The sequence below is a fragment of the Dipodomys merriami genome, unplaced genomic scaffold (genome assembly GCF_024711535.1).
Source record: "Dipodomys merriami isolate MVZ:Mamm:240054 unplaced genomic scaffold, mDipMer1.0.p SCAF_3, whole genome shotgun sequence".
Lineage (NCBI taxonomy): Eukaryota > Metazoa > Chordata > Mammalia > Rodentia > Heteromyidae > Dipodomys > Dipodomys merriami.
In genome coordinates, this window is record NW_027204492.1 from 15,166,496 (window position 1) to 15,186,931 (window position 20,436).

Consider the following 20,436-nt stretch of genomic DNA (forward strand, 5'->3'; position numbering starts at 1 on the left):
AGGTGGGACCGATGTGGCTGACATGTGTTTTAGAGTTCAAACTCAGTTGGAAATGAGTACACTATTGCTCACATGATGTCAAATCTCATAGGTTTGACATATAGTGTGTGACATTTGACAAACTCAAGCACATAGTGAGGTGGTCAATATGCTTACGGAGCCAAAGACATCACTTAGGTATGAGAGTGATTGCTCCTTTGGCTCATGCTTCTCTTTTGACAACAAACTTAGACTGGGAGGTCATTGCTTATGAATTATAGTGCACCTGGGCACGGGTGCCTTATGCCTGCAATGCTAGCTACTCAGGAGGGTCAGATCTGTGAAGACTGTGGTTTGAAGCCAGCCCATGAGATTATTATTTCTAATTAACCAGCAGAAAATAAGCCAAAAATTAAGGTGGGACTCAAGTGGTAGACTATCACTCTTGAGCAAAAGTGTTAAGGGATCACACCAAGCCCTGAGTTCAAGCCCTAGGACTGGCACACACACACACACACACACACACACACACACACACACACACACACACACACACACACACACACGCACACACACACAAATGCTATTTCCAATCCTTTTGCAAGAATGGGCCTACTCTCAATCGTACCTTCACTCTGAGGGACTGTCTCCACTAAAGGCTAAACTTCCCTTCACACCCAAGTAGCTGATACAAATTACTTGTATGTATTCTGTGCACTTCTGTTCTGTGAAGTCTACTTTTGCCAAATCAGAAAGAGAAAATACTCAGCAAGTGCATTTCTACTTCTCCCATGTTCACTCATAGTAGGCATTACAGCATTCTTTTCCACCAAGTCAGGATGAGTGCACAGAATCTTCACTCCATCATTTCTGGCAGCCTGGGCCAATTGCCTGAAGTTGGTACACTAAAGGGGGCGGGGGGGAATGAACATTTTCCTGCGGACTACTTATGGATCAGAAATTGGCTAATTTGCATTATGCGTGTTATCTCTCTTAAATTCACAGAGTCATTGTCTTGTGGTGGCACTCTCATTGTTACTTTACACACAGGAAACCAAAGCCAGGAGAAGGTAAATACATTTTGCAAAGTCAAATTGGCAGAACTGAGGCTGGAACTCAGATCGGACTTGACACACTTACTTCTTAACTATTATTCTATGCCAGTGTACGTATTGGCACTATTATTCTATGCCAGTGTATGCATTGACCCATACATTCAATCAGCACTAATTATTCTGAACACCATTCTAGGCCCTGGGGATACAGCAGTCAGAAGATCCTCACCCAGTGGACCAGAACATCTGGTGGACCCCTGGAAGGAAGCTTTCTGGAGGTTGATGACAGTAACAGTAGTTGCTGCATCCACTTGCTATCAGGATTAGGGGGCTAACAGTTAAGCACCAAGGAATACATAAAAAACTCAAGGCATGAGATAAAAGGGCAAGGATAGACTTTGCTCCCAAACTTGATCAGACTCTGTGTGCTTAGTGTAGGCTGTGATCCATGCTTCAGGGCTTGAGCTAGATATAATAACTCCTTGATGTCTGTAACTCTGTGAGGGTCCACTGCCAAGACCCCTCCTAACCATAGGCTAGCCTTAAATATGTATACTTTCGCTAGTCCTGGAACTTGAACTCTAGGCCTGGACACTGCCCCTGTGCTTTTGTGCTCAAAGGTAGTGCTCTATCACTTGTGCCACAGCTCCACTTCTGCCCAAGCTGGTTTCGAACTGCAATCTTCAGATTTCAGCCTTCTGAATAGTTAGGATTACAGGTGTGAGCCACCAGCACCTAGCAAGCCTTAAAAGTCTTAAAGCATTCTATAATGGCTGCTTTTTGCCATTAGCATGGATGTATAAAGTTAAAGGTCCTGCCGGGTGCTTGTGGCTCATGCCTGTAATTCTAGCTACTTTAGGAGGCTGAGATCTGAGGATCCCAGTGCAAAGCCAGCTATGGCAGGAAAGTCCGTGAGGCTGTTATCTCCAATAAACTATACCGTCCTCCCCAAAAGCTAGAAGTGGAGCTGTGGTTCAAGTGGTAGAGTGACAGCCATGAATAAAAAAGCTCAGAGACAGCATCTAGGCCCTAAGTTCAAGGCACAGGACTGGCACATACTCACGAAGTTAAAGGACCCTCTACAAGAACCTCTGGGATAGGCACAGGTAGGTCTGAGCTCACCCTTCCTATAGCTCAAAGGACACCTGCGTCTACTTGCAGTTAGGGAGACCCGGGGGAGCTGGAAAGGAACAGAGAGGAGGAGACTAGGGCAGGCAGCAGTCAGGCTATGATTGATTGACTTGTTTTGCTGTTCTGTTTACCCAGCTGGGCTTGCTGCTGCCCTGCGTACCAGCATGGCTATGACCACTCTGGTCAGTTTTTGGGACGGTATTGGAAAGAATTGTGGACTTAGTCAGCACTTGGCAAAATGGAGGCAGGGAAGTTTGTTTTTATGTCTGTAACTTTCCTGCCCCATTGGGCCTTTTTCCACCTCCAGGGGATACCCCTGACTCACACACACACACTCGCCTCAGCCACAAAGTCCCTCTGGTTTTCTTCTCCTGAGTGGAAACTAGTGTCACTCGGACATCTAAGACCAGCGAACAGCCTGTGGCCTAATGCTTTTAGCAATTTAAAATGTTGGGCATGACTGCAATGAATGAATCCATTCAAGGTATATAGAGCAGAGACACTCAGAGGAATGTAACAAATAACTTTGGAAAAATTGCTTATCTATGACCACACATCAAGTCATTTTGCTTCTAATTAGTGAACCAAAGTGACAATCAATCCTGGCATCTCAGTAATGCTCTGTGCCTACTTTAAACAACAAATGGGGTCTTGGAAACCCCCAAGGTAGAATGGCTTCAGAAATGTGTGGGTGTGCATGCTTGTGTATTGTCTCTGTCTCTTTGTCTCTCTGTCTCTGTCTCTCTGTCTCTGTCTCTGTCTCTGTCTCGGTCTCGGTCTCGGTCTCGGTCTCGGTCTCGGTCTCGGTCTCGGTCTCGGTCTCTCTCTCTCTCTCTCTCTCTCTCTCTCTCTCTCTCTCTCTCTCTCTCTCTCTCTCTCTCTCTCTCTCTCAGAGGTAAAGACTCCCTCTCTCACATCCTTCCTCCCCCCTCTCCCAGATTTGGCAATTCAAACACAGGACCCATAAGAGTTTGTCCGGTGTCAGTGCTTACACAGCTTGGCTTCTCCAACCCAAGCTGCATACTGGTGGCTCGCTACACAGGAGACTAAGATCTGAGGGCTGCGGTTTGAAGGCAGCCCTGCAGGAAAGCCTGTGAGACTCTTATCTCCAATTAACCACCAAAAATGCCCAAAGTAGAGCTGTGGTTCAAGTGGTAGAGTGCTAGCCTTGAGCAAAAGAAGCTCAGGGACAGTGCCTCAGGCACTGAATTAAACCTCATGACTGGCACAGAAAAAAGAGAAGAAAAGGGGAAAAAAACCTATCCCCAAGCCAAACAGAAGCCAAGTAGCAACTAGTAACAAAGTGGCATTCGACAGGAACTTAAGACTCAGATCAGGGGTAGTGTTAAAATCGTAGCTCTGCTCTTTATTCAGTTATTGACCTTGAGCTATTACATCGTTACATTTGAATGCAATAAAGTGTGCCAAGAGCTTAGTGATTGATCTGTGTCACCAAGGCACATCAGACTGCTGTGATGATGGAAGGTGAGACTATAGAGTTTAGAGGATGAGGATCTGAGGTATTCAACATTTTTGAATGTCTATCCCTGAGATTTTCACAGTTCAAAAGGAAGTTTAGAAGGTAGAAGCAACCCAAATGTCCAGCAAGAGATGATTGGTAAGAAAAAATAATGTGAGAAATATACACAGTAGAATACTAGTTAGACCTTTAAAAGAAAGGAAATTCTGATATGTGCTGTAACCCAGATGAACTTGAGGGCATTATACTAAATGGAATGAGCTGGCATGGAAAGACATTGAACTATATCATGTGAGGTACCCTAGCAAATTCTTAGAGACAAATGTAAAATCTAGCTAGAGCGGGGTTAGGGAAAGCAGAAATAATGAGTTATCTTTCACTGAGTACAGAGTTCCAGTCTCTGGAGATGAATGACGGTGATGGTAATAAAATTGTGAATGTACTGTCATTAAACAAAATATATTTGAATATATTTGAAGTGCGTTCAGGTACCAGTGGCTCATGCTTTTAATCCTAGTCACTGAGGAGACTGAGATCTGATGATCCTGGTTCAAAGTGAGACTGGGTGGACAAATCGGAGAGACTCTTATCCCCAACTAATCAGAAAAAGTAAAAGCTAGAAATGGAGATGAGACTCCAGTGATCAGGACATGACAAAGCTGACTCTCAAGCATGAGGCTGTGAGTTCAGGCCCTATTCCCAATGTGTGTATGCAAAACATGTGCGCGCACAAACAAATGTTTGAAACGGTAAACTTCATGTTCTGTGTATTTATCACAAGTCAAAAGAACCCTACATTTGGGGATTGAGGGAGGGAGGGGGAAAGCGCCGCTGGCCAGGAGCTATCAGTATAAAATAAAATATCAAAAGAAGTTTCTGGGCTTTGTAAAAGTTAGCAGACAAGCCAGGAGGAGGATAGGCTCCATCCCTAGGCTTTAGTCACTTGGGATGTTCTCTGAATCCCACTTGGACCAGAAAGGAGGAGGAGGAAATTTGGGCTGGCCTTAGGTAAAACTTGCAGCGATCTGTAAATGCAATCAGCTCAATTCCCCGCCACTTCCAAGGCAGAGTGGGTGGGACTAGCGTCTCCTCTCCCTCCAATCCCACTCGTTCCAGGTTCCACAGGGCCCCTCAAGGCTGCCCTTCTCACTTGGTTCAGCAGCGTGGTGATTTCCCTGGAGAGGAGGTTGCCGGAGGTGGGTTTGCCAGTCTCCCTCCATATCTCTGGCCAACCAACCTCTCCGCTGGACCATCTCGGACCCTTGCTCACGTGGACCCTGTCTGTGCAAACTCACCTGGAGGCCAGGAGTGACAGCAGCGGCAGGGATCCTAGCATAGGCACAGAGGTAATTAGGCACGTCTTCTCCGCTCCTGAAGTAATGTTTATTTATCTTTCAAATTCTGCCAACCAAAATGACTTGGGCTGTGATTTACCATCACACCATTATGTCATACTTCCTTACGGCTTTTATGACCAAGAAAGACTCCAGGCACAGTAGCCATATTATGTCCCAAAGAACCCCTACCCAAATTAACTCACTATTTCTGGTCCGTGTTGTTGCTAGTCAAAAATGACATCTCAGGGTAATTGCTGGTTTAGGGGCACATTTTAAAGCAAATGCATATATATATGTATATATATACATATATATACATATGTATATATATACATATATATATATATATATATAAAACGAATGTATGTGTTTTCTAACCAATTTACATCTGTCTTTTACTTTCTCCTGGCAAACATGGTTTTTGCTTATTTAAACAGCCCTTAGTAAAACAGTACAGCTGCAAAGCATCTTAATCTATGCTTTCTGGTCAAGAAAATTGCCCACAATCACCACTGACTTTATTATGCAATAACGGAATACTATTTTTTGTTAGTGCAGCCATGGCTCAAGGTATGAATGCTATAAATGGAGTAGTGTGGGGTTTATCAAAGGAAGATTGCATGCACTTCATTCATTTATTCATTCCTTTTGCTTAGTGTAAGCTGTTCCCTCTCATTCATTTATTCAGTCAATTCAATTGGAGATTTAGCATGTAGTGTTTAAGAGCTTTTTGAAATGGCACATCAGGTGTAGAGGCATAAGATAGCATGGCAGGTCACTGAGAGGACAAGGGTAGCCATTCTCAATCACAGTTTGACCTGTTGTGGCTAGTGATAAGACGTGATACAAGTAATTTATTACTGACAGTAATTAATGTACCAATATTGCTGATTGATTTGCAGTAGTTATAAGTTACAGTGGATTCAAAGTTGTCTGATAAAAAGTGTGTCCACTTTCACTTCACCTCATTGGGTATTTTCTGATAGTATTCATTTTCTTTGCTTTTGGTTTAGAGATAGCATTTTGCTACATAGCCCAGCTAGCATGAAACTCCCTGTGGGGCCAGGCTGACCTTGAACTTATGACCCAGCCCCCTCAGTCTCCTAAGTGCTAGCAGTACAGACATGTATCACCCTGTCAGACTTTCATTATATTATGTGAATTAGAAATGAGGATCCAATGCATAGCTAGCATGTCAAGTATTATATATTCCTCAGGTATGCTCATGGAAGTATGTTAAGCATGTAAATATTATCTGTCAGTTTGATCAAAATTTGGAATTGTTAGAGGGGCCTGTAGGTATATGTGATATGGAACAATGGAGACAGTGAGGGAGAAAAGAAAATCTGGGGAGATAGAATGGGTATATGTATCTTTTAGAGCATAAGCAAACACAAATTTTGCAGGATTGGCCCCAAATTTTGCATAGCTGATTGTCATTGATATCATAGACTTACTGATTATTGGGTCTCAATGTTTCCCCCAAGTACAGAGATGTGTGATCTTCATGAAAACAGACTATCAACTTGTATTTGGAAATTTAATCTGCCTTGAGTACTTCTCAGGATCAATGACTTCTAACAATGATTGCATTGTATATTGAACTCATTGACAATGAAATTGTGGTCCAAGAGGCAGTTTCCAGGCTAAGATTCATGCAGCAATTATATTGTATATCTATATTTTGTCAGTTGTGGGACTTGAACTTGGGGCCTGGGGGTTGTCCCTGAGCTCTTTTTTACTCAATTTGAGCCATAGTGGTCCTTCTGGTTTTCTGGTGGTTTATTGGAGATAAGAGTCTCATGGACTTTCCTTCCCTGGGCTGGCTTTGAACTGCAATCCTCATATCTCAGCCTCCTGACTAGCTAGTATTGCAGGTATGAGACACGAGCCTCTGGCTGTCTTGTAGATGTTTTACATCTGTCTTGGAAAATAGATTGACATTCTCAGTCATGAGTTGAACTGGCAAAGAGACCTACTAATAAGGAACTAGATATGCTATCTCTTTGGGGCAGCCAGATAAGGTTTGGGTAGCCATTGGGGCACAGAAGAGTACATTTGTTGCTTTATTTATCCAGTATAAAATGGAGGTTTAAAGTTGATCAGAACATAATTGAAGTGATACATTGCAGACAAATAGAATAAGTGGTCAGTTGAGGGTTTTGATACGACAGGTACTAGAAGGCTTCTATGCCATTGAAAATACTCTTCCAGTCCTGAGCTTTCAATACTGTTAAATGTGGTAGTGTAATAACTTATTGTTTTAAAATGATGCTTTGCCAGGTGCATGATTGTAATCCCAGCACTGAAGGGGTAAAGAGGAGAATCATCGATTCTAGACCTGTCTGGGCAGTCCAGTGAGACCCTGTCTCAAAGCAACAAAAACAAACCAACTTTGTTCTGCTCGACTATTTTTTTTGTTGTTTCTGTTTTTTTTCTTCTTTTTTCTTCTTTCTTGCTTTTTTTAAAAACCAACATATGCTCTGGAAAAAAAGGGGGGGGAGAGTTCTTTTCAAACTAAGAAAATACATCAGGAATTAGCTGGGAGCCTGGTAGAATTGTTAAAGCGACCCAGTTGTATAAAGTTGCGACCTCAGTAATTAATCAGTGAGCACGCAGCAGCCAAATCATCTGATGGGAGGGAGGAGGCCCTCTCCTTTGAGAGCAGGAAGATGACTACTCCCTTCTTATTAAAAAGCACCATCCCAGGCCTTCTGGCTGCTAACATGCAGATGTACATCTGGCTGTAATCTCTTGGCCTTTGCCAAACTGTGTGTAACAGAAATCCAGTTTCTCCCCCATGTAAAGAGACAGAGAGAAATTGAAGAGTTAGATAGTTAAAATTCTGAGCACTGGCTAGGATAAGGAACATGCCCAAAGCAATAAAAAAAAGACTCTCACTTGAAAAACTGTGGCTGAAGAAAGATTGGAGTCATTTAAACAACTGGTGGAGGTGATTGAGGTGAAGGGAGTGGGAGCCACAGAGCCAAGGACAAGCCTTGATACATTGCAGATGAGCTAAGGAAAAATTTAAATTGTGTTCCATCTGCTCTGGTCCGATGAACAAGATAGAATAAAAGCTTGAGAATGTTGGAAAGGATTTATTTGCACTTAGGTGTCTGCGTTTCTATAAATCTTCCTCTAAATTTAATTTAATGGGGTGGTGTTTAAAACACCATTTTATTTATCAAGAATGAGAGCCTAATTGGGGTGAACAGCGAGGGAGCTCTGTCCCCTCCTCTTCTCCATGCTGTCTGACCCAAGGCAAGCTATCATAGTGTCTGAGTGGTGCCAGCTTACCCAAATTGCAAGACCAGCACTGGGAAGAAAATGACGCCCTTTGAATTTCACCTTGGAAACACATGCTACCTAAGTGACCCTGTCTCGGATTTTGGATTGAATATTGTAGCCTTCTTTAACAAATGAAAATGTCCCTGGGAAGGCCATCACCTAAAGTTACTTAGCATACTATGTTTCCCACCATTCAATTTGTACAGAAAACTTTTAAAAGACAGCATACACATATATAGAGAGGGGCATAACAGACATTTGTGTTCTGTAAAATACACTACTGTCTTCTGTATTTATGACTTTTTTTTCCTGTGTGTGTATGTATGTATGCACACATATACACACATGCATACATGCACATGTGCATCAGTACTGGGGCTTTAACTCAGGGCCTGGATTCTGTTCCTTAGCTTTTCTGCTCAAGAATGGTACTCTGCCACTTGAGCCACAGCTACCTTTGAACTGTGATACTCAAATCTCAGCCTTCTGAGTAGCTAGGATTATTGGCCTGAGCCATAGGTACCTGGTTGGTTTTCCTGTTTTTAGAATAAAGCATATTACTACAGGAATAGCTATGATCTCCAAAACTGCAGAGAGACAGAAACAGAGACAGAGAGACAAAGAAATAGAGAGTAAAGGACAAAATGGACCAAAAAAAAAGACAAGACAGGAAAAGAAAGGGAAAAAGTTGAAGCTTCCTTTTGTCTTTTATCGCTGTCAACTCATTTTCATTAATTTGATGGTTTTATTTCCAGGTTATGAGCAATATATGATATTGTTTTGTGTGGCTTTTTGTTTGTTACTCGGCATTAGGGTCTGGACATCTGTCCATGTGTGCACATATTGATCTAGTTCCTTAGTGCCATCAAGACACATTTAGTATATTCATTCTTCATTTGACACATTTTTAAGTTGTTTGGCTATCTTTTAGAAACAACTAACTTGCAATGTCCAATGGATGGGCATTTCTCTGGAATATTTTCTCTAACTTAGAAAGCAAAGTTAAAAAGTACATACACTTTCAGCTTGAGTTTAAAGCTAGCCTTGGCTATATAGTGAGACCATGTCTCAATCACATAAGAACAAAATCCAAAATAAATTATCGGTTCAAATGTTAAAAGAGAAGTTTTATAGTAATTTAAGGCAAATCTTAAAAACAGAAAAAAACTATAAAGTTTGCTTGAAATGAGTGATAAATGTGACTACTTTGTAGAAATGATAACATCTATAAGGAAAATTGGCACTTTATTTCTGGAATTTTCCATTTAATGTTTTGGATTGGGTTTGACCTTGGAGAAATGAAACCACAGAAAGTAAAACTGCTAATAGAAGGGAACTACCATGTGTATTTTATATGTTTTTGATGTTATTCCTTTCTCAGTTATATATGTATATGACAAATATCTTCTATATATGGCTTATGTTTCATTTTACTTTTGGAAATGGGTCTTGCTGTATTAGTCAGGCTAGTCTTTGAACTCCTAGGCTCAACAATCTTCCTGCCTCAACCTGCCAAGCATCTGGAATGACAAACATGTCACCATACCTAGTCTTTAACTTTAAAGTATCAGCCTCCTCGGTGCTGAGATTGCGAGATTGTGACTTTTATATAGGGTTTGAAGAAGTTATCTAATTATATATTTTCTCACATAAATATTTTAACCCAATTTATCCAGTAATCTATATCCTATCCTCCATGACTTACAACCAACCTCTGTTCTATGTCTAGTTCTCATAGATTTATGAGTTAGTTTAGGTCTTCCTTTATTCCACTGCTCTATTTGTTTGTCTGTCTGCCAATACTACAGTGTTTTAATTGCTGTAACATAATGATAAGCATTGGCAATGTGCCCCTCATTATTCTTCAAAATTATCTTGCCTTTCTTTGATGTATAGCTCTTATGTTTAACTCTAACTCTATAAATCTTCTGGATAATTAGTTTGTTAACTCCTATTTAAAAAAATAACTTGTAGCCAGGCACCACTGGCTCCCACATGTAATCCTAACTACTCACTAGGCTGAGACTCGGAGAATCTCAGTTATAAACCATAGCAGAAAAGCTTATGAGACTGTATCCTCAATTAACCAGTAAAATGCTGGTTAAATGATAGTGTAGTTCAACTAGGGCAGTACAAGATGTAAGCAAGAAAGTCAAGCAAAAGAGCAAGAGTTCAGGCCCCACTACCAGCACACACACCCAAAAACCCAACAAAATAAATCGTATTTAACAACCACTTGAAGAGAAGCACTGTCTTTGTGTTGTCTTCCTATATATGAACATGCCATAGCTCTTTTGGAGTTACTCTTTTCTGCTTTATTTTGATATATTTATAAACCACAAGCAGTTGAAAATTGTTAGATGCTGGTGGCTCCTGCCTATAATCCCAGCTACTCAATTAACCAGCAAAAAACTGGAAGTGGAGCTATGGTTCAAGTAGTAGAGCACTCACCTTGAACAAAAAAGCTAAGGGACAGCAGTCAGACCCTGCATTCAAGCCTCACTACTGGCACAAAAAAAGATGGAAATTTAGTATAGAAAAGTCCCTGTACTAATTATTTTCTTTCTCTGTATTGGCTTCATATGCATATATTGTTCTATGTCATTTTATCACACACATGAATTTATATAATCATCATTACAATCATGACACAGAATTATTCTAACTTGATAGATATACCACTGTACCCCATCTCTAACTTCATAAACCACTAACTTGTTCTCTATGCCTTTATTATTTCAAGAACATCACAGGAGGGGCTGGGAAGGTGGCTCAGTGGTAGAGCGCTTGCCTCGCATGCATGAGGCCCTAGGCTCCATTCCTCATCACCACATAAGCAGAAAAAACCAGAAGTGGTGCTGTGTATCAAGTTGTAAAGTCCTAGCCTTGAGGTGAAGAGCTGAGGGACAGTGCCCAGGCCCAGAGTTCAGGCCCCACGACCAACATAAATAAATAAATAAATAAATAAATAAATAAATAAATAAATAGAAAGGAACATCACAGGAATGGAATCATACAGAATTTTACTTTCTGAGATTGTCTTTCCCCTCAGCATAATTCCCTGAAGATCCATCTAATTGTACGAATCTGTAGTGTGCTGCTTAGGTTTGGAAATTTGGGGGTGGGGAGACAGTACTGGGGTTTAAACTCAGGGTCTTGCACTTGCTAGGCAGTGCCTTATCAATCCCTTTAGCCTTTTTGTTGATAAGTAGTGCTCATGGTAGGGATCTATCACAATTCAACTATTTACATATTGAAAAATATTCTAGTTGTTTCTATATATGGTGTTCTCTGTTTGCTCACTGATTTATATTTCTCTGTTTTCATCTTCCTGCCGTTCTATGGATTACTTGAACATTTCTTATCCTTCTGGGTCTTGAATCTAGGGCATCGTTCACAATATGTAATCACTCTACTACTAAGTTACATTAGATTTACCAACAGAAATTTATCCTTTTCTCTGGTGCTTTTATTATACATCATAACATATTGCCAGTATACTAGTATTCTCATTTTACCTGTTAGAATGAAGCATAAAACTTTACCTCCCTTTATAATTTCTTTCCCTCTCCAGTTCATAATAAATTATCTTATTTCCTGTTCATACATTGAGAAACATATTAGACAATGTTTTACTTTTTGCCTCAACTGTCAAACATAATTTAGAAAACTCAAGAGAAAAGGAAAACCTATTGTATTTACCCATACTGAAAAAAATTCTTTGTTCTTCCTTCCTTCCTGGTGCTCCAGGATTCTTCCTCTCATTTAATTCTGTTTAAAGAACTTCCTTTCGCTATTTTTCAGTAGTTGGTCTGCTAGTGATAAGTTCTTTTAGTTTTTCTTTACCTGAGAATGTCTTAACTTCCCCTTCATTCTTGAAGGATATTTTTGTTGAACGTAGAATTCTGTGCTGGCTTTTCTTTTCTTTCAGCACTTGAAAAAAATATCTGACTTTCTTGTAACCCCTATTGATGAAAAATCCATAGATTATTCTTTTTCCCAAAGAAAGTGTATTTTCTTTCTGGCTGCTTTCAGGATTTTTCAATTTTAGAAATTTCATTTGTGTTGGCCTTAATATATTTTTAAGCTGATAGGAAATTTTATTTAAAAATAGCAGAGAGAGAGAGAGAGAGAGAGAGAGAGAGAGAGAGAGAGAGAGAGACAGAGACAGAGACAGAGACAGAGACAGAGACAGAGACAGAGACAGAGACAGAGACAGAGAGACAGAGAGAGAGAGCAGCACAGAGTATAGATAGGCCATGAGAAGACTTCAGAAAAAGTTCTCCATCTTCTCTGTTACAGAGATTGGCCTTAGGCTAAATAGGGAGACTCGAGTCCTTGAAGATAGCTTTCACCTTAATTTCTTTTTTAAAGATGTATATTTTTACTGTAAAGATACTGTACAAAGGAGTTACAGTTACATGAGTAAGGGAATGAGTACACTTCCTATCGAGCATTGTTACCCCTGCCTTTGTTTTTCCCCTACCATCCCTTCCCTCCCCACCTCCCCAACTCCTCCCTCCCCCAAGTTGTAAAGTTCATTTTCAACATAGTGTCTTGTACATCTCATTGCTACAATGGGTCAACCTGTATCCTTATTTCAGTTTTTTGTTATTTCCCTTCCCCTCCCTAAATTAGAAAAATGTATATACAAGATGCAGGGCACCAGAATCAAATACAATAATTATACCATAGGGGAAGAACATACAAAAGAAACAAAAAAATCACACAGTACATTATAAGTACATTAAAAACAATAGCAAGAAAGATAAAACCTCTTGTGTCCTTATATTGGGGTTCATTTTGCTTAACATCATCTTATATGGTCATATGTACATAGCTTTTGATCTTTTCTGCTTGTGCTAGACATATATTAGTTATTGTAGATAAGGGAAACTGGAAAAAGTCCTATTAATTTCTTTTTAAAATTATCTTTAAGTAATTACACCAAGGAGTTTCAATTCAACATGTCAATTTCTGAGTTCAATGCCTCTTGACCAATGTCACACATTCCATCATTCTCCCTCATCCCATGCAATTTATACTCATCTTCTTGAATCTATATATTTAGCACATTTGCCAGATTTGAGAACTACCAAAGGTGTGGTAGTTAATTTTTAACATTTCCTTTGAGGAAATCCAGATGAACGGCCCATGTTGCTTTTCCATAGCAAACGTATTATAGATAGATAGATTGATTGATTGATAGATTGATAGATTGATAGATAGATAGATATAGATAAATATAACTATTGATGCGTCTCCTTGGACAATAGCTGTAAACCATTCTCCAAAGTCTTGTTCTAGATTAACTGCTCAATTGAAGGAATTCTTCTGTTAACTGCTTATTTATTTTCATCAGACTTACCAGAGAGGACTTAGTCTTCATGAATATAGCAATGGTATATATTGAAGTGGGTGAGTTATAACCACTTATTGCATTTCCTGATATGCCAAGTCGATAGTGTTTTCTCCTTTCTGCTACAGATCTCACCGATTGCATATTGTCATTGCACAGCTTGCCTCACAGAAATTTGTGATAGTCTCTGCTTTTGCTACTTTGTACCCACACTTTGAGCTCATAGTGTGAGGCCCTTAGGAGCCAAATTTATCAGGAAATTCAGATATCACCCTATCATTGATTTGACCCTTCACAGGGTCCAAGATAATCACTGACCGGGTCGAGTTTATTTGCTGCCTTGCAAGAAGCTCATAGAAAAGAACGAGGTCTCCTTGTTGTCGTTCAGGATCGCTGGTTTTCTGCTCACTCTGTTCCTTGTTCTTTTCGAAAGGGAATTTTTGTGAGAAATGAGGTGCTCTTTATGCCTGTCATTGAAGGGCCCTTTGGAATCAATCAGTCCAGGGGTGTGCATTAAACTTTTACTGTCTTGAATGGGGTACATTCCTTCTTCCTCTCCTCTATTTTCTGGGGGTGATGTTTATCTTGCTATCTCGTTCCAGCACGACTCTGTGCTGGCTCGCTGACACTTGTCAGCAAAGGTTTTCATAACATGGAGAATGTCTCCATACTTAAAACCAAGTCGTTGGCTTGCCTTGCCATTGCCCTTGTTCTTGTTGTAGTCAAACACGCCACTTGCATGGAGTGATGTCTCTGCTGTGGTCCATTATCTCTTCTCATTAAGTTATGGATTTTTGGCCTCCAATTGAATGTAGGCAAGCCAGTTTCCAGAGGATTCCAACATAGCAGTCAACAGCTCCCAAAATTCAGCTGTTTCTCTCTCCCCATTTGGTCCTTTATGTTTTCTATTTTGATGAGGTTTTCATTCCATCTTTCCAGTACGTTTGTCTTTACTTACTCCAACTCTTTTTTTTTTTTTTAAGATGGCTGCCTTACCATCTGATTAGATAATGCTAAGATTTGTGTCCTATCAGTCTTGGTATCTGCCTGGTATCTTTTCTCATTCCAATCGAGGTTTCCCTGGGGTTTGCTGTGACAATTGATTTTTTTTAATTAAAACTTGGACATTTTGGGGTGTTGTAGTATGAGACTGTGGACCTTAATGCAATCTTCTGCTAAAGCAGACCTCCCGTGAGACTGTGATAAGTGAAAGAAGCTGCAAGTGGCAGTGTAGACTCCCTGTATTATCTTCACTGACATTGTGGAGAGAAGGGACTTAGTCACAGTGCCAGCTTCCCACTCTGCTATCTCAAACACCACACTGGTTAAGTGGTAGGGATACCGTCTTCCACCCAGGGAGACTGAAAGTCCAGTTCCCTATCTAGCCATTGCTGGCCTGAGTGGAGTCAAGACCATACTTTTTCTAAGTGTGGGTTTGGCTGAGGTAGAGAGCAACTGTTGGAAAGAGGTTTTGGTCCTAGTGAGTCGCTCCTTTTCTGGTACTTGGACCCGAGAAGACAGGCTTTGGGGGTTTGGGGGGGGGCGGAGGGGGAGGACCTGTGCTCATTAGTGTTTCTGAGTTGCCAATTTCTATATCACACAGCCTGGGAGAGATGAGGCAAAAAAGAAAAGAGAAGGACCTCATCAATAAGTTTCTTCAGTTCCCAAGGCCCTTCTTTTGTCTGTCAGGGTGGTCTTATGTTTATTTTATACATAATGTTCAAGGTTTTTTTTAGTTGTCCTTGCCAGAAAGAATAGCAAAAAGTACTTCTAATTCATCTTGTCCTGGAACTGGAAGTACAAGACCATCTTTTATGACTTTAAATAATTTTCATAATTTTCTCCATAAAGGTCTTACACAATGATCATGTGGGTAACCATATTGTTAACAGTGGTAATTGAGTGGATGAAAGTGGTCACTGCTCTGAAATGAGGGCAATAAAGTACCTAAAGATACTTGTTGAAAGGATGTTTCTTCAAGTGTTATTGCTCATACACTATTCATACTACAAGCTTCTTGCTAAAATATGTACTTTGAACACTTTTACTTCTTTAAGAATGACATTCAAGCCGGGCACCGGTAGCTCACACCTGAAATCCTAGCTACTCAGGAAGCTGAGATCTGAGGATCACGGTTCAAAGCCAGCCCAGGTAGCAAAGTCTGTGAGACTCTTATCTCCCATGAACCACTAGAAAATCAGAAGTGGCACTGTGTGTGGCTCAAGTGGTAGAGCGCTTGTCATAAGCTGAAGAGTTGAGGGACCGCGCCCAGGCCTAGAGTTTAATCCCCATGACTGACAAACACACACACACACACACACACACACAACAAGAATGACATTCTAATTGGTTATTTCTGGTATATATGATACTGATTCCTCATGTAAATACATGTGAAAACTTTGTTGAACATTCTACTTTTAATACGGTCTAGGTTCTCTAGCATTTCCTGTGTAGGCAATCTTCTCATCTACATGTATGATGATTTTTTTTTTTTGTTTCTCTCACCCATCTACCCATCTGGCATCTATTTTTATTTTCTTTTTAAATACATTTTTTAATATTCTGAAACAGGATCTTATCATTCAACCCAGGATGACTTCTAACTTGAAATCTTCCTGCCTCTACCTCCCAAGTACTGGATATTATTATTGATTTTTGTTTATTTTTCCAGTTTTGAGGTATTAGTCACCATAATTTTCAAATATTTTAGTTATCCCCAAAGAAACCTCATTCTTTTATTGGAAGCTTCTTTTAACTTGCCATCTCCTTAGCAATTTTTTTTAACTTATTGTCTCTTCAATCCCTATTTTTTATTCTGTGGTTTTTGCTGTACACCAGTTAAACAGTTTTTTCGTTTGTTTTGCTAGTACTGGGGCTTGAACTCTGGGCCTTGTACTCTCACTTGGCTGTTTCACTGAAGCCTGTTGCTCTACCACTTGAGCTACACCTCTACTTCTAGATTCTTGCTAATTAACAGAAGATAAGAGTCTCTCCATGTCTTTCAGGGCTGGATTCAACTGAAATTCTCACATCTCAGCCTCCTGAGTAGCTAGGATTACAGGTGTGAGCCACTGGCGCCTGAATCTTTATGTAACTCATTTAGTGACATCTACAACTGTTCAAACCTTCTTAGTCTTTTTATTTTAATTGCCCTCAGTTGTGAATGATAATTCAATTCTCTATAAAAAGTTTGAGTATTTTCCTTCAGCCCTTTGTAAATGCCATTCCATTGTCTTCTGAACTGTGTTGCTAATAGAAAGGCGATGTTCATTACCTATTGTCAGTCAGTTTTTAAACATAATCCATCTCTTCTCTCTGGTTATTTTCAGAATTTTCTATTTATGTTCACTATGAGGTGTCTGGATTTCTATTTATTTTTATTTATCTTATATCTGGGACTCCTTCAGTTTGAGTTCTTTTGGTCTTACGTAAACTGCATTCACAATAGATTTATTCCAAATTAAAGTTTCTAGTTTTTAGAAAGTGAATCAGGATCTAAAGACATTCTCCTAATAGTTATCATTATTTTCTCAGGTTTTTATGATTGTCTTGTCTATATACAACCATAGGCTTTGGTTAATTTTTTTGAATCTCCTCTTCAGTTTTTAAAAACATTGTTTTCACAGAAAGAACTCTTCGTTTTTTGCACTACTAGATGATCTGTTTAAATTACATAGTTTAACCAACATAGATAATACTGAGAGAAAAAAAAAACTTACCTTTTAGTGAATATACTACTTAAATGATGAGAAAAAGTATGTGGGTAGCAGGGCACCATTGGCTCATGCCTATAATCCTAGCAACTCAGGAAGCTGAGATCTGAGCATTGCAGTTCAAAGCCAACCTGGGCAGGAAAGTTCCTGAGACTCTTTTTTTTTTTTTTTTTTTTTTTTTTTTTGTCGGTCGTGGGGCTTGAACTCTGGGCTTGGGCACTGTCCCTCAGCTCTTCAGCTCAAGGCGAGCGCTCTACCACTTGAGCCACAATGCCATTTCCGGTTTTCTAGTGGTTTATTGGAGATAAGAGTCTCACGGACTTTCCTGCCCAGGCTGGCTTTGAACCATGATCCTCAGATCTCAGCCTCCTGAGTAGCTAGGATTACAGGTGTGAGCCATCGGCACCCAGCCCCTGAGACTCTTATCTCCAAATAACCACCAGAAAACTGGAAGTTGCAATGTGGCTCAAAGTGGTAGAGCACTAGCTGTGAGTAAAAATGCTCAGGGACAGCACCCAGGCTCTGAGTTCAAGCCCCACAACTAACCAAAAAAAAATATGGGTGAATTAAAGAATAACCTAACTAGCTTCAAGCTTTTTGTTGGTGGTGGCACTGGGATTTGAACTCAGCATCTTGTGCTTGCTAAGCCAGCTCTCTGCCACTTGACCCATACCTCTAGCCCAGCTTCTAGCATTTTTAATATTATGCAATATATTTTATAGGAGAAATAGGCAGGGTGATTAAGTAAGTAGTAGGGTAAGTGGAAACTCTCCTAGATAAGGACTCCTCCTGCATTGAGCCCCTACTATGGAACAAGTTATAATTTTGCATATTTGTAAACAAGATATGCAAAGCTTTTGCTCTCATAAAGTGAGGGAGCATATAGAAATGTATAACTGAACAAAGTATTATTTTCAGATAATCATAACTACCATGGTAGCAGTATGACAGAGCAATGAAATAGGGTAACTTAAGGGTGGGGACTATGCTATATGATATAACGACTTCTGCATTCAGTGATACATAAGCTACACATGAAGATCCAGGAGGAGAGTGTTTTAGGTGGAGAAAGCATTCTTGACCACGGATGAGCTTAGTGCAGTCAAGGAATAGAAATGCTAATGAAAAAAGGAGTTTATATAGCATGTGGCTGAAGTAGCAAAGAGCTTTGATAAAACAGGATTTTGCACACTTGTAATTATTTGTGAAATTTGATCTCAACTGTAATTTAAATTCAATGGATTTAAGCATGGGGTACATAAAACCTGATTTAGGTCTTTTTTTTTTTTTGCTGCTCCTGGGGCTTGAACTCAGGGCCTAGATATTGTCCCTGAGCTTTTTTGCTCAAGGCTAGTGCTCTACTACTTGAGCCACAGCTCCACTTCTAGCTTTGTCTGAGTAGTTTATTGGAGAGAAGAGTCCCACAGAGTTTTCCTGTCTGGACTGCATTTGAAACATGATCCTCATATCTCAGCTTCTTGAGTAGCTAGGATTACAGGCTTGAGCCAGCGGTGCCCAGATTCTGATTTATATCTTTAGAAAACAACTTTGACTATTTGCAGAGAAAGAACTGTTTAGGGGCAACAGGGGAGACTTAGAGACTGGTTAAGACATTTAGTCTGGGGCTGGGAAGGTGGCTCAGTGGTAGAGCGCTTGCCTTGCATGCATGAGGCCCTGGTTTCGATTCCTCAGCACCACATAAGCAAAAAGAAAAACTCTGGAAGTGGCACTGTGGTTCAAGTAGTAGAGTGTTAGCCTTGAGCTGAAGAGCTGAGGGACAGCACCCAGGCCCAGAGTTCAGGCCCCATGACTGGACCCCCCCCCCCAAAAAAAGACATTTGGTCTATTTGTGCTCCTATATCAAAATACCACAGGCAGGAAAATTGATGAAGAACACAAAGTTATTTCACAATTTATTTCATTATTATTTATAGATATTTATTTCCACCATTATAGTCTGGAGGATGGGGTGTCAGGATGCGGGCAGGGTTATTGTCAGGTAAGGGCTAAATCTGTAATTTCAAGAGAGCAACTTCTTACTGCATCCTACAAAAGGGAGGAACACTGTGTCCTTACATGGCAGAAGGGCAGAAGAGAAAAACAAGGGATAAACTTGTTCCATCAAACTCTTTTATGAGGTCACATAATCCCATTCATGAGGGCAGAGTGGAACTAGAAAAGAGGACTACAGAATTAGTTTGGGATCCTTTAACATTTACAGGTCAAGAAGAGAAAGAAAAGATAGTAAAGGAGAAGAAGAAAAATCAAACCAGTAGACAAAGAGGAGTGAAACTATGAATTTAATTAATAAAATGATCGGCTAGGCATAAAAGGTTATACATGTTCAAGTACATTCTTTACTGATTCTTTTTGTCCTTGGTTTCCACAAAGGACTGATTCCAGGAACTCCTGCAAATGCCAGAAATCTGTAGATGCTCACGTCCCTTATGTAAAATGATGTAGTGCTTGCATAGAACCCACACGTCCTCCTCTATACTGTAAATAATCTCTATATTACTTAAAATAACTACCCAAATGTGAGTAACTATGTAAGTAATTGTTTTTTTATTGTTTAGGGAATAGCAAGAAAAATCATGTGTTCATTACAGACACAACTATTGTGAGTGAAGCTAACAACTATACATCGGTAACAACATCTTTTTTTCCCAAATATTTTCAATCCACAGCTGGTGGAATCTGCAGATGTAAAAGCCGTGGATATGGAGGATTAACTGTACTTTTTATAATAGCAAAAGCTGAAACTAGTTCTTGGGAGATGATTAAATAAATCATGGTACACATAAACTATCAGGCAGCTATTAAAATGAAGACATAAGTTAAATATGTATTCACATATATAAAAGAGGTCTATAATACATTATTACAGGAAAGAGCAGGTTCCAAAATAGCCAATATAATATGAGCTTATTAATGTAAAATCATGAATGCACATGTATTCATGCCTTTATGTTAATAGGGCCACAAGAGTGATTTTTACTTTTTTTATTGATGTATTGTTCAACTGTAAAACAATGTAGTGTGTCATAGGCACTAATATTTGTCGAGGGGATGGATGGATGGATGGATG

At 39.9% G+C, this 20,436-nt stretch overlaps 1 protein-coding gene and 1 pseudogene across 1 annotated transcript in view; one reads left to right on the forward strand and one right to left on the reverse strand.

The window, feature by feature from the left end:
- The first annotated feature begins 4,958 nt into the window (after window positions 1-4,958).
- Plac1 (placenta enriched 1) overlaps window positions 4,959-20,436 on the forward strand; it is a 143,961-nt gene continuing 128,483 nt past the window's right edge. The window contains exon 1 of the mRNA XM_070038926.1: window positions 4,959-4,991. The gene's annotated coding sequence lies outside the window, so the exon portion shown is untranslated. The remainder of the gene's footprint in view (window positions 4,992-20,436) is intronic.
- Window positions 13,231-16,906, reverse strand: LOC138839738 (disks large homolog 2-like; annotated as a pseudogene).